Raw genomic sequence first — 12,794 nt, forward strand, 5'->3', positions numbered from 1 at the left:
AACTGTGAATTTGCCAAAGTGTGCTGACCAAAAATGTGGAGAACAAAAACACTACTGGACACTTTGGGGATTCGAAAGCAGGACCTGGTAGTTGGAACTAGTGAAAGCGCACTGACCAACACGTATAAGTCCACACTTGTGTCAAAACCTAGCAACAGCTACAATATAAGCTGGTGTAGCAGCTGCATTTGTCATTTGAAAAAAAAACCCTAGCTATTCTGGAACACGCTTTGGATTCCCTTGCACACGCCTCGAGCCCAGAGCCAAACGGCTCTCTTCTGTCCATTCCCATCCCCTGTGCAGAAGAATAATAATATTATTTATTGTAAACCCCGAAGCCCTTTTGTTCTCTCTAGAAAAATGAGAGACATCTCTCACTACTCTCATTTCAAACCTATTCCTCTTAGCCCTCTCTAAAAAATCTGGAAAGGGCCTCTTTTCTCCATTTTCTCTCAAGTCCAGCGCCCACCATTTCAAAACTTCTCCTTTCTCTCATTTCTAATTATATTAAGAAATCCTAAGCCTTTTTGCTCTAGAGAAACGGAGAGGTCTCACATTTCTCGCAGCCCTCTTTTCTTTAAAATGTTTCTCATTTCTCTATACTGGAAAACATTAGCCGCTCCTCCAACCTCATTGCAACATCAATGTCTCGGTAACACAACCCGAAATCGCAAAGGTAAAACTCTTTCCTTACTGCCATTGCGTGCTAGAGAGCTTATTTTCATGGGAAAAGTAAAGAACTAACACATGCAACTATTTTCTCTGCGAGGACTCTTGGATCCACAACAAAAGTAAGGCACCAACACCCAATCTTCATAGATCCATAGCTAATACTCCAAAACTCATCCATCAACAGGTAGAAACTTAGTCTCCCCTACACTTTGGTTTTGATTCTAGATTTTAAGTAACATTTTTCTGTGATGTGACTAACCAAAGGGCGAAAAAATATAACATCCATCCGTGCTCTTATTTATGCACAGAGCAAAGTTCGAAGGCTTGGATGACGGCATAACAACGGAAGAAATGATAAGGACCCCAGTTTGACGAAAAACAGCCAAGCCAAACACAAATAACACGGATCGAAAACCAAAGGTAACAATTCATACTCGCATGTGACTGTGCTATGCCTGCATGTTGAGGATCTGCTGGGTTGCATGGGTGTATTATCTGTGAGATCACCCCCAAACTTGATATAAATAATAACTGGACACTGTAGTTGCTGGACAAAAGAAATAACACTGAGATCTGTATGGGGACCATGTATGCGGACCATTTGGAACTTAGAACACTGCTTCTCCCTATAATATTCGTGAAGGACAACCTGGATCACCCCTGAACATATGTACGAACTTTTTGGATTTGACCCGTTCGGAGGACGGATAAAGAACTCACCCCCAAACTTAAATAATGGCATACCCGGCATCTTCGAAACTAAATGGCGTAGATCTGCATAGAAATAATGATAGCTCCTCAGTACGTATCAACTTGATGTTTTTTTTTTTTTTTAGATGAACACCGGAGATCCCCAAAAGCAGCTCATTGGCGGCTAAGGCGTGCATGGAAGAATGGCCGCGTAGCAAAACAGAGGTATAATGTTCTATCCTTTTGTGGCTGGATCTGTGATTCTGCAAGAGCTTTGTAATTTCTGCATTATATTTCGGCATGGTCTAGGAATGTGGTTGATGGTAATGTAGACTTGCCACTGGGTGCGTGATTCCAGCCTAAAATAAGTTCTCTGTGTATACATGCTTGTTTGCTTTGTTTGTTGTCTGCAAAAACCCACGTTATGAAATCAGAGATAGATTATAGAAAATACTAACTATAAACTACAAATTAAACAAGTAAAATGAGAATTTTTATTATTATTACTATTATTTTTTATATATTTTATTTATTTTTTTTTTTTGAACTTTTTTTTTTTTTTAGATGATTGTCGACACTAAATGATAGCCTAGGAATTTAAATGCAGCTTGACGGAAAAAAAAAAAGAAGAAAGTAATGAAAAAGTTAGAAAATTGGGTTGCCTCCCAATAAGCGCTTTATTTAACGTCTGTAGCTAGACTGAACAGAAGCCTGGTGATTAACTTGCTGGATCCTTCAGAGTTATAGACTCGGCTGCACTGTCAAAGGGTGACTCTAAGTATGGTTTCAGCCTGTGACCATTCACCTTGAATGTGTTGCCATTAATCTCGCTTGTAATATCAACTGCTCCATGAGGATAAACCTTAGTAACCAAGTAGGGTCCATTCCATCGAGATTTCAATTTCCCTGGAAATAACTTGAATCTAGAACTAAATAACAACACTTTCTGCCCTGGCTGGAAATCTGTCCTGAGAATGTGTTTATCGTGGAAGGCCTTTGTTTTGTCTTTGTATATGCGTGCATTTTCATAAGCCTCCTGGCGAATTTCATCAAGCTCATTGAGCTGCAGCTTTCTTTTTTCCCCTGCTGAATCGTAAGCAAAGTTTAACTCCTTGATAGCCCAAAACGCTTTATGCTCTAGCTCCATAGGTAAATGACAAGCCTTGCCATACACAAGCCGAAACGGGGACATCCCAATGGGTGTTTTAAATGCTGTTCTGTATGCCCACAATGCATTATTTAATTTCAAACTCCAGTCTTTACGAGTGGAGCCAACTGTTTTCTCCAAAATACGTTTTATGTCCCTGTTTGAAACCTCAACCTGCCCTGATGTTTGTGGATGGTAAGGAGTGGCAACACGATGAGTTATCCCATATTTTGCAAGTAATGCAGCAAACTGTTTATTAATGAAATGCTTACCCCCATCACTAAGTATAACTCGCGGGATGCCAAACCGTGGAAATATGACTCCTTGGAGGAATTTCAGAACCACTGATCCTTGATTAGTTGGTGCTGCAATTGCCTCGATCCACTTAGAAACATACTCAACCCCTACCAAAATATATTGATTGCCATGTGAAGATGGGAATGGTCCCATAAAATCAATACCCCAAACATCGAATAATTCAACAACCAAAATACCATGTTGTGGCATCTCATTCCGTTTGGACTGATTTCCCACTCTCTGACAACGATCACAAGATTTACACCAATTATGAGCATCCTTGAAAAGAGAAGGCCAAAACAGCCCACTTTGTAGAATTTTAGCTGCTGTCCTTGTAGGCCCAAAATGGCCACCACAAGCATAATGATGTGCAAACTTTAAAACACTGTCTTGTTCCTCTTCTGGAATACATCTGCGAATAATCTGATCTGGACAGTATTTGTACAGATACGGATCATCCCAAAAATAAAATTTTGCATCTGCCAAAAATTTCTTTTTCTGCTGATAACTTAAATCTGGATGAATAACTCCCCTGGCCAAATAATTAACCAAATCTGCAAACCATGGTGTTTTGTGCTGGACAGCCAACAATTGTTCATCAGGAAAATTTTCATTGAGAGGCAATGTGTCTTCTTCTGCAGTAGCAGAATTTATTAATCTTGATAAATGATCAGCCACCACATTTTCACTGCCCTTTTTGTCTCTAATTTCCAAATCAAATTCTTGAAGTAAAAGAATCCACCGAATAAGTCGAGGTTTAGCATCCTTTTTAGATAATAAATACTTCAAAGCAGCATGATCTGTGTAGACAATTACTTTAGCCCCAATTAAATAAGAACGAAATTTCTCTAATGCAAAAACAACTGCCAACAATTCTTTCTCAGTGGTTGCATAATTCAGCTGTGCATCATTGAGAGTTCTGCTAGCATAATAAATGACTTGAGGAATCTTGTCTTTTCGCTGTCCAAGAACTACCCCAACTGCATAATCTGATGCATCACACATTAGTTCAAAAGGTAAGTTCCAGTCCGGAGCTGCAATAATCGGTGCTGAAGTTAAGAGTGTTTTCAACTTGTTGAAAGCCTCCAAGCATGCATTATCAAAAACAAACTGTGCGTCCTTAGCCAATAAGTTACACAAAGGTCGGCTAATCTTGGAGAAATCCTTGATAAACCGTCTGTAAAACCCAGCATGTCCAAGAAACGAACGAATGCTCTTCATAGTAGTAGGAGAGGGCAACTTAGCAATAACATCAATCTTAGCTTTATCAACCTCAATACCCTTGCTAGAAACTAAGTGCCCTAAAACAATTCCTTGTTTAACCATAAAATGACACTTCTCCCAATTCAATACGAGATTAGTTTCTTTGCAACGCTCAAGAACCAAAGATAAATTTTGTAAACAATGATCAAACGAATCACCAAAAACAGAAAAATCATCCATAAATACTTCAACAACTCGTTCAACCAAACCTGAGAATATGCTCATCATGCATCGTTGGAATGTGGCAGGTGCATTGCATAATCCGAAAGGCATTCTTCTGTAAGCAAATGTACCAAAAGGGCAGGTGAATGTGGTCTTTTCCTGATCCTCTGGTTCAACTGGAATTTGATTGTAGCCTGAATACCCATCTAAAAAACAATAGAAAGCCCGACCAGCCAATCTTTCCAACATTTGATCAGTAAAGGGTAGCGGAAAGTGATCCTTTCTAGTACCTGTATTGATCTTCCTGTAATCAACGCACATTCGCCACCCAGTAGTTAAACGTTTAGGCACAAGCTCGTTATTGTCATTTGTCACAACTGTAATTCCAGTGCGTTTAGGTACCACTTGAGTAGGACTTACCCATTTACTATCTGAAATTGGATAAATCATTCCAGCATCTAAAAGCTTCATAACCTCATTTCGAACAACTTCCTTCATGATCGGATTCAATCGGCGTTGAGCATCAATGGTGGGTTTGACACCCTCCTCCATCAAAATTCTGTGCATACAGAGTGTTGGGCTGATTCCCTTAATATCTGCAATTGTCCACCCAATGGCATCTTGAAAATTTCTCAAAATACGCAGCAATTTGTCTTCCTCAATTGGAGATAAATCTGCAGAAACAATAACCGGCAGTGAAGAATTAGCACCCAAATAAGCATATTTTAAGTGTGCTGGTAATGGCTTCAATTCCATCTTAGGTGGCTGTATTTTTGAAGGCTGTAATGGTGTTTTTGGTTCTCCCAAACTCTCAAAAACGTGCCTCCACTTTGGCTGGTGTAAAGGGACACTTTCCAAAGCTGTAACATACTCAAAAGCTTCTTCATCTTCAGTTTTGACGTCTTCAAAACCATGTAAAACTTTTAACAGTGGATCTGCTGTCAAACTGGGCATAATATCTGCATGCATGATGCCTTCTAACACGTCAACTCTCATACAGTCTTGCATATCACTAGGCCTCTTCGTTGCTTCAAATAAATTAAACACAACAGATTCTTCTTGTACTCTAAGCGTCAATGTGCCAGCTTCCACATCTATCAAAGTTCTAGCAGTTGCCATGAATGGCCACCCCAGAATAATTGGTGTTTGCATATCTTCATCCATATCCAAAACCACAAAATCTGCTGGAAGGTAGAGGTTATCCACTTTAATAATAAGATCTTCAATAATACCCCTAGGATAAGCAACCGAACGATCTGCTAACTATAAAATAACAGATGTTGGTTTGATTTCTCCTTGTCCCAGTCGCTGAAAAACAGAGAAAGGCATTAAATTAATACTAGCACCCAAATCAATTAAAGCACGTTTAAACTCAGAATTTCCAATTGTGCATGAAATTGTAAAACTCCCTGGATCTTTTTTCTTTGGTGGTAGCTTTTGTAATAGAACTGCACTGCACTGCTCTGTGAGAATCACTTTTTCGAAGTCGACAAGCTTCTTTTTATTTGTGCACACATCTTTCAAAAACTTGGCATATGAGGGAATGTTCTTGATTGCATCAATTAATGGTAGATTAATCTGAACTTTAGCCAATGTCTTCATGAAATCTGTTAATTGTTGATCTTTTGCATGTGGCTTCAATCTTTCGGGATATGGCATAGGTGGAACATAAACACGTTTTGACTTTTCTGCATTTTCTGCAGTAGGCACTGCAGTATTTTTGGATCTGTCCAGTGGTTGGGCAGATTCTGCAGAACTTTCAGAACCTGTTTGTGGCTGCACAGGTGCTACTCGTGAAGCTCCAGCACCGTTTTCTTTATTTTCTGCATCACGGTTGTCATAACTTTTACCACAACGCAATATTCTAACAGCATTACAATCTGCATTTCCACGTGGATTTGGGATAGTTTGGCTGGGAAATTTTCCTGGTTCTCTGCCCGAAAACTGGAGTGAAAGCTGCCCCATTTGCTGCTGTAGATCTTTCATTGTTGCTTGTATGTTCTGAATGTTTTGGTTGGTTTTTTGAATTTCTTGTTTTGTTGCATCAAAACTTGCCTTAGTATGATCTGCCAATTTTTCAATTGCGACTTCCCAAGAAGGTTTAGCTTGAGCATCAGGTTGCTGTATTTGTTGTTGAAACTGTGGTTTAACCTGTTGATCTCTATTCCACTTGAAATTTGGGTGATCTCTCCACCCGGGGTTGTAAAAATTTGAGTACGGATCATTTCTAGGCCTTTGATAATTATTGAATGCATTAATCTGCTCTGTAACATGCTCCGGGTATGCGTCCCTATGTGGGCAACCCATAAAATCATGTGTTGTAATGCCACAAATGGTACAGGCGGCTGCAGTAGGCTGTTGGACAGCAACCTGCTGCATAGGTGCTGCCATTCTTTGTAAAAGCATGTCAAATTTTGCATCAAAATTTTCTAACTTCTTCTCCATCTTTTCTATTTGTGCAGATACATGAGGTGAACCACTAGACATCTCAAAAACACCCCTGGTCTGAGGTATATCAATTGCCCATTGTTGAGATTCTGTCGCCATGTTCTCAAACAATTGATACGCTTGCAGTGCATTTTTGTCTGAATACATTCCTCCACAAGAAGCATTAACAAGAGTCTTAGTAGTTAAATTCAGCCCTCTGTAAAATAAATTCATTTGAGTGTCACCATTAATGCCTGAATGTGGACATTTCCTGAGTAGATCCTTGTAACGTTCCCATGCTTCATGAATTGCTTCATTAGGTTTCTGAGCAAATGTTAAAATTTGAGTACTCATATCAAGTGTTTTTGAAGCTGGGTAGTATTTGCTTAAAAATGCAGCACTAAGTTGGTTCCACGAAGTAATGCTTCCAGATGGAAGTGTGAGTAACCATCTCCTTGCAACATCCTTCAAAGTGTACGGAAAAAGTCTGAGTTTGATAGATTCTGCTGAAAATCCTCTCACCAAAATGTTTTTGCATCCCATTAGAAATTCAGTTAGATGCATGTTAGGATCATCTGTTGATAAACCATGAAATGAAGGTAGAATCTCCAACATATGATGTCGTATCTCAAACGTAGACCCATCTTCAACTTCAGGATAGGTAATGCAGCTTGGCACCTCTGTGGCATGAGCAGCCAGAGATTCCCTCAGTGGTTGTCCCGCTGTTGGTAGAACAAATGCCATAGCTTCCTCGCTGTCCAAAACCCCAGTAAACCGATTATGCAAAACTGTTCCCTGCAGTGAAGGTTCACACTGTAGATTCTGCTTTCTAAGTCTCTGTCTGGCAGTACGTTCAGGTTCTGGATCAAAATCTGCAATTTGTTGTTTGTGTGATCTGGTACAGACCATGCACAATCTGCAGAGAAAAAAAAATGAAAATTAATTTTTTATTTTTATTTTTATTATATACGGGAATAATTAATTGAGAATATGATAGACAAAAATCTATTTAAAATCAATCCCCGGCAGCGGCGCCAACTTCTTGATAGGATTTTTACCATCTGCATAAAAGGGTTAACAACACCTAAAATACTTGCAAGAGAAACAAGGTTATTGTAATATAATTGGCTCAAGCAAGGTCGTTCTCCACAAGGATTAATTTAAAGAGATCAAAGCAAAATCAATTCTCAACTAATTAATTAAAACAAAGTTTTTCTTTTGAAAGAGGTGATTTAATGACCTAAACTAAGAAAAACGAATTTAATTAAAAAGATTACTTAAAAACCACAACTTTAAAGAAAGATAAGGGGAACAATTTTTAGGATTCAAAGAGAGAAAGTACTAGGGTTCCGCCGTCACCCTAACAATCATATGTAGCTTTTCTAAATTACTTATGAACCATACATGTATGTTTTGAAAGTTAGGTTTTCCTAGAGTATATCCTACTTGGAACCTCCAACATAGAATGTATATCTAACATGCAACCCGTCCGTGGTGTTCAGATCGAATATGAACATGCAAGACTCATTAAGTTTTATGAAAACCTTTTTAAAAAAACCATATAACCCTTAAAATGTGTCGTCCATCCTAAGAGGTTACACATATTAACCACAAGAAGCTTTAGTCAATTTTAGGGACAATCCTCCGCCAAAATTGCATCAAATAACTTTTCCAAATATCCTGATGGTCGCGAATCACTAAGACAAATAGATAGTTTAAAGCACAGTGATTAACATTCCAAAACCTGCATGCATAAATTCATAAGCAAAGTAAAAAGAGACTACATATTCTTGCTAAGGATCATGGCCTCGCCCTAGCAAAAAGAATTAGTTACGCATATTCATACTAAAAATCATAGTTTTTATTGAAACAGAAAAAGAATGAAAACACCTTGTAGAATAAAATCTGAAAAGCTCTAAACTTTTTCCCAAAATCTTCTCTCCAAAAGTTGCATATCTCAAAAGCCACCAAATTTAGAACGGCTGACCCTTTTAATATCTCTCCCTCAAGCCAACACAAAAACCCTAACCATCAAGTATTTTATTCCCACTAAGAAACTAAATAATAATAAAATAAAATAGAAAATAAATTCCTAATTAAACTAGGAAAAGCTGCACAGAAACTGTTCAGCCACGTTTTAGCCTCAAATCTTCTTCAAATCCGGCCCAAGATAGCTTGTTTTAAAGATAAGAACGTTCTGAACACATCTCCAGAAGGTCACGAACCCATCCGAGGTCATCTTGGGCTCCAAAAACGCAAGTTAAGCCCAAAACGTCACTATTCCAGCATTGCGCATGACTCCTTTATTTTATTGCCAGAAAATATTCGCTTGGTAGAAAAATCTGATATTTTGACACGATCAAGCTAAGTGACTCACGAACGTCCTCCAGTTGGAATTACTCCAAAATTCGTCCATTTGACCATGTTTTGCTCCAGAGGAAGTCGAAAATCCTATATTGAAAATATAATTCAAAGTATCAAAATTCTTCCAAATTATTAACCAAAATATACTAAGAATAGGGTTAAATATATAATATAAAATATACTCATCAGCCAGCTAATCTTGTACCCTTACACATCGTTAATTTCAATGTTATCTTGGGCATGGATTGGTTAGATTACAATCGTGCCATGTTGAATTGTCACTAGAAGATCGTTACCTTCCATCGACCGAGCATGCCTATGGTAACTTTTGTCGATGAACGTAGCAGTCTGAAACATGGAGTTATCTCAACCATAAGGGCGAAGTGGTTATTGAGGAAGGGTTGTCAAGGCTACTTAGCTAATGTAGTGGCGACTAAAGATAATCATACTCATGTGGAAGATATTCAGGTAGTCATACACTTTCCTGATGTTTTTCCCGACAATTTCCTTGGCTTACCACCGGATTGTGAAGAGGAGTTCACCATCGACCTAATTCCAGGTACCGATCCTATTTCTCTAACTCTTTATCATATGGCTTATGCGAAGTTAAGGGAATTAAAAACCCAGTTACAAGAACTTGTTGAAAAATGGTTTATTCTGTCGAGCACTTCCCCTTGGGGAGCTCCAGTCTTGTTTGTGAGGAAAAAAAACGGAACTTTGAGGCTATGTATCAATTACAAATAGCTAAATCGGGTGATGATTAAAAATGGTTATCTGTTGCCTCATATCGATGATTTTTTCGATCAACTTCGTGGTGCTTGTGTTTTCTCGAAAATCGATCTTTGGTTCGGTTATTATCAATTGAAGATTAGAAGTGATGATGTTTTGAAAATAGCATTCCGAACTTGATATGGTCATTCTGAGTTTCTTGTGATGTCATTCTGGTTAACTAATGCTCCGGCAACTTTTACGAACCTAATGAATCGGGTCTTCCGTCAGTACCATAATAGGTTCATAATTGTCTTCATCGATGATATCCTAGTGTATTCTAAGACCGAGGTTGACCTAGCTAGACATCTACATCTGGTTTTGAAGAAGCTAAGGGAGAATCAATTGTATGCTAAGTTCAGTAAGTGCCAGTTCTGGCTAGATCATGTGGCTTTCTTGGGACACGTGATATCAACACATGTTTTCGTGGATCCTTAGAAAGTGGCAGCAGTGGAAAATTGGGAGCAATCTCGGACTATCACAGAAGTTTAGAGTTTTCTTGTTCTTATCGACACTTCATGAAAGACTTCTCAGCCATAGCCCTGCTTCTGACAAGGTTGACCAGGAAATGGGTTAATGTTGAATGAAGTGATGATTGTGAACGGAGTTTCCAAAATTTGAAGTATTGTCTCATTCTTGTGCCTGTTTTGGCACTTCTCGATGACAGTGGGAATTTTGAGATCTACAGTGACGCCTTTCTGAATGGCCTACGCTGTGTGCTGATGCAGCATGGAAAGGTGATTGTGTATGCTTCGCGACAATTAAAGCCCCATGAGATGAACTCTCTTACTCATGATCTTGAATTGGCAGCTATCGTTTTCGCTTTGAAAATTTAACGGCACTATCTTTATAGGGAAACGTGTCGAATCTTCACTAACCATAAGAGCCTCAAGTATATCTTCACTTAGAAAAAACTTAATCTCCAGCAACATAGGTGGATGAAGTTGATTAGTGATTATGATTGCACTATCGAGTACCAACTTGGTCGTGCATGTGACAACCCGTCCCTAAATTTACGTTTTTATTTATTTTAATCGAGGGAATTGACGAAAATATCCCTAGAGGCACGAACTTTGACTTACGTTGAGCATCATCTAGAGAAATGTATGACTTATTCCTTTAGCACATTTGTGTAGTACTCGTTGGTACAAACGCATAGGCGAAAGCCAGTTGCGAGTTTGGATTATAACGGTATAGTTACGGACTTTTGAAATTTGTTTACTCAAATTTTAGTTTAGGAAATAATTAAAGAGGCCCAATCGGGTTGTGTTATTATGGCCAATTAGAAGTAAAGGTTGGAGTGAGAGGACCAATTCAGAGAGGAGAGAGAAACTGATTTCCCTTTTCCCCTTCCCGTCGACCATCCATACACACACAACCCGGTTTCGACCCGTGGTGTTTTCCAGCGGTCCTCAATCGTTTTTCAAGCGATTTTCACCTATCCATCACCTGGAACCTCATCCATAACCTCCTCTCTACCATTTCCATCCAAAATTAGAAGATAAACGGTTGTAGTTTGGTGAAAACCCACCACGGGTGCGGCGGTAAACCTTGTCAAAATCCACCAATTGTGAAACGTTTTCCTCCAATTACCACCACTATAGACTCCCCTTGAGGCCTAGACCAAAGCCCAAACAACTATAAGGGTGGCGGAGCACCGGAGGTGACAGATCGAAGCCACCCATTTTTAAGGTTTCAGGCGAGTTCGAGGGAAATTGGAGCTTTTCCTAGCCAAATTGGACTTGTCCACAAGTATAAAACTTGCTCTACTCATTGAGATCTTCATTCTTTTAAAATTTGGCAATTTTTAGATATAGTTGAATTTTCCTACGAATCCGGGCGGCCGACCGCCGTGTGCGGCGGTGCGTGGGATGAGTCACCCCTGACCTTCCTAAGCTAAGTTTGACACCCAATTCCATAAGTGAAATCTGATTGATGAGATCTCATCGTTTGATCATAGTTTTGATAATGACCGCTACTTGAACATTATGTGAATTGACGATCCGACTGTTGGATTGTCACTAAACTTTAATATATTATAGTACGTAATATTTGAGGATATTAGAAACTTACGGATTGGGAATCTGACGTGCGGATCTTCCCAAATTGGATTTGTAAGTTCGTAAAATAAAACGTTGACCGCCACTTGAATTGGCAATTGGCAAAGATCCAACCGTTGGATCGTAATGAAATTTTAGTATGTTATTCTAGAAGTATAATGTGGATCTTTGGAAGTTACGGATCAGAAATCTGAGATGCGGATTTTCTGGATCGAGTTACGTAGGTTGTGGACCCTACCGTCGATCTTTGATCGACGGTTGACTTTTGGTCAATGGGTCTCAAATCATTCTAGAACTCCTCTAGGGATGTGCTTTACGTAAGCTACATGTTTTATTGATAAGAATTTTGAGAAGTTATTTGATATTTGTTCTAGGCGATGATAGTCGGGACGCCTTGATATTCATGTTAGGGAGTTGTAGCGCAGACCTCAGGTGAGCGGGTCTCTTCTTTTTTGTCATATATATATGATTGATAATTCCATAAACGCTTTTAAATTGATTTATGCACTTTATGCCATGTCATATATATATTTATATATTCTAAATATTATGAGATGGTTGAGTTTTAGATTGCATTATGGCATATCCATATGCATATTACCTACATATAATTATTGTGAATGCTTTGAAGTGCTAAGGTGAACGTGGGACGCGCATGTAAGTTCAGGTGAGTTTATGGTGTTATTTGAAATGATTGAGTGATGGCATGACTATATGTATGTTTTATGCAACTTTGACCTTGTCGTACAGGTTGCAGTAATAGGCAACTTCGACAATATCGTACAGGTTGCAATAATAGGCAACTCTGACCTTGTCGTATAGGTTGCAGTAATAGGCAATTCCGACCCTGTCGTACAGGTTGCCTATGAGTCATACAGGTTGCATTAGGCAACTCCTACTCTTGTGTCAGCATAAATTGAGGAACACCGGGTTTTATTATGCTA

At 38.9% G+C, this 12,794-nt stretch overlaps 1 long non-coding RNA gene and 2 pseudogenes across 1 annotated transcript; 2 read left to right on the top strand and 1 right to left on the bottom strand.

Moving 5' to 3' along the window:
- Window positions 1-339: 339 nt before the first annotated feature.
- On the top strand, window positions 340-1,341 carry LOC148699286 (uncharacterized). The gene is made up of 3 exons (XR_015966106.1): window positions 340-856; window positions 981-1,092; window positions 1,217-1,341. It is a non-coding gene; the product is annotated as an uncharacterized LOC148699286 (long non-coding RNA).
- Window positions 1,342-1,998: 657 nt separating this feature from the next.
- On the bottom strand, window positions 1,999-7,561 carry LOC148699287 (uncharacterized; annotated as a pseudogene).
- Window positions 6,911-7,015, top strand: LOC137721613 (small nucleolar RNA R71; annotated as a pseudogene).
- Window positions 7,562-12,794: the final 5,233 nt, after the last annotated feature.

This window comes from Pyrus communis, chromosome 1 (assembly GCF_041283825.1).
Source record: "Pyrus communis isolate YQ-2024b chromosome 1, ASM4128382v1, whole genome shotgun sequence".
Classification (NCBI taxonomy): domain Eukaryota; kingdom Viridiplantae; phylum Streptophyta; class Magnoliopsida; order Rosales; family Rosaceae; genus Pyrus; species Pyrus communis.